Source organism: Atta colombica, unplaced genomic scaffold (genome assembly GCF_001594045.1).
Source record: "Atta colombica isolate Treedump-2 unplaced genomic scaffold, Acol1.0 scaffold6, whole genome shotgun sequence".
Lineage (NCBI taxonomy): Eukaryota > Metazoa > Arthropoda > Insecta > Hymenoptera > Formicidae > Atta > Atta colombica.
In genome coordinates this window covers 217,222-219,835 of record NW_017259550.1, presented here as the reverse complement: position 1 = coordinate 219,835, position 2,614 = coordinate 217,222, and the positions used below count along the sequence as shown (strand labels likewise).

General features: G+C 31.9%; 1 pseudogene; it reads left to right on the top strand.

The window, feature by feature from the left end:
- Positions 1–1,375: 1,375 nt before the first annotated feature.
- Positions 1,376–2,398, top strand: LOC108692114 (annotated as a pseudogene).
- The last annotated feature ends 216 nt before the right edge of the window (positions 2,399–2,614 follow it).

The following is a 2,614-nucleotide window of genomic DNA, read 5'->3' as shown; positions in this document are numbered from 1 at the left end:
TGTTTCTTCTGGAATCGACAACGGATGCTTAAGGATTCTTCCTTTTATCTGATTAATTTATTTAGTGTACTATTAATTTTTTGATCTACATTGTTCACTTCGATCTAGCGGCAAGCTACGTTACAAATATTTTACAAAACCTTAAAAATTTTAATTATAGGGAAAAATTTGGTTAGTAATTGAAAACAGAATCCCCTACATTAACTTAACCTCAAGGAATATAAGTTTGTTCGCGTCGCATGTTCTAACATGCTTCTACCATAGCATTTACTTATTCTAACGCGCTCATTGAAGTGAGTAGAAAAAGTAGCAATAGCACATTGGAGCATGTCGAGGTTAAGTTAATGTAGGGGATTCTGTTTTCAATCACCAACCAAATTTTTCCCTATAATTAAAATTTTTAAGGTTTTGTAAAATATTTGTAAATTATAACGTAAATTTTTTATTTTCTCGTAGTGAATAACAGAACGCAATCTCAATTGCAATCTCTATGATAGTTTGCCGCTAGGCCGAAGTGAACAATGTACAAACTAGATAAAAAAATTAATACTTAAACATGACCAAAATTATTGAAAGGTATTTCGTAGACTTCCACAATGATTATTTTTCAAAAGAAAGCTTTTGATAAAAAAGGTTGCGGAACTTATGGAGAACAGTAAACATTATGTAAATGAATACCTCGAAGTGCTACAATATTTAATAAAAACTTACACGTATATAACAGTTCGAGAAATAAATAGACGATTATGAAAAGTGATGCAAAGTGAAGAAAGAGAAAATGAAAAAAATCATTTCCAGCGCAGTTCAACGAAAAATTATAGATAAATTGCATTGTACATATTATATTTTTTTGTACTTTTAATATTGTAATAATTGATATATTAATAAATATTTCATTCTTTGATGCTCAATCTCAATTAAACTTCCAGATGCTAAATCTTACAGATTTTGAAGAAATTGTTCTAAGAGATGATCATTTAGCTTCAAATTCTTGTAGTGTTTACTGCATTTTCCTATGCACTTTTCTTGCTTTATTGTCGAAAATTTCATTGAATGATTATCGTAATCGATTTCATAATGTATCATATCATATAATTATTTATTGTATTGAACTATTCTACATTTAAAATGAGTTGTCGCACTGTATTTTGCTATTTTATATACATATTTTATATACAATTATATATATATTGGGTCATTTTAAAAATATTCGCGGTTTTTTGTCACTAGATAGTGTTGATGGTCATATATCGGGCAACACTAATCCGATTGTGTCAAACGAACGCGCGTCTGAAAGATGACATTTTAGGTTACATTTTTTGTAAACAAAGTTTGGTAATTCATCAATCGTGTCAAAAGTTATATTGGTTTGAAAATGAGTGAAATTTCTGAAGAAATACGCTATGTGATGCTTTTACTATAAAAAAGGCAAAAACGCAGCACAAACATGCAGAAAAATTTGTGAAGTTTACGGCGCGGATGCTGTAAGTGAACGCAGGACGCAGGAGTGGTTTGTTCGATTTAATTCTAGAAATTTTGATGTCAAAGATCAACCTCGCTCTGGTCGGCCAGTTACTGAAAAAAATCGATGAAATTTTGCAACTGGTCGAGCAAGACCAGCATGTGAGCTGTCAGGAGATAGCCAATGCAAAGATAGCCAATGCTAAGAATCATGTGACAATTTGGAATCATTTGAAAAAGGCTGACTACGCAAAGAAACTCGATGTTTGGGTGCCACATGAATTAACGCAAAGAAATTTGATTGATCGAATTTCCATCAGCAAAACACTACTAAACGCAACGAAATCGAACCCATTTTTGAAGCAAATCATCACGGGCAATGAAAAATAGGTAAAATACAAGAATATCGTTCGTAAAAGATCATGGGATAAACGAACCACAAACGACTTCAAAGCCTGGATTGACGGCAAATAAGGTGATGCTGTGTGTATGGTGGGATTGGAAGGGAGTCGTCCATCATGAGGTGTTACCACATGGCCTAATGATTAATTCAAAGCTCTATTGTTCACAACTGGATAGATTACAGAAAGCGATTAAGGAAAAACGATCAGAATTGATAAACAGAAAAGGTGTTGTTTTCCATCATGACAACGCCAGACTACACATATCTTTGATGATGCGCCAAAAATTGAGGGAGCTTGGGAAGTTTTGATGCATTCACCGTATAGCCCGGACCTTGCACCGTCTGACTACCATTTGTTTCGATCTCTGAACTCTCTTGATGGAAAAACATTGGCCGAAAAGAGCTGCCGAAAATCACTTGAAAAAGTTTTTCGCCGATAAACCACAGAAGTGGTTCTATACGGATGGAATTATGAAATTACCTGAAAAATGGCAAAAAGTTATAGATAATAATGGCCAATGTATACTTGATTAAAATTGATTTTCAATTAAGAAAAATTTCATTCAAAAATTGAACAAAAAACCGCGGATGCTTTTTAAATGACCCAATATTTATATTTTTATCCATGTTTATATATATTATATTTATATATATTCATGAATAATTTTTTACTATTCATGGCATAATTAATTTTTAACTATAGTTAATTTTTAACCAAAATATATGTGCTAATATGTATATTTAATTTAT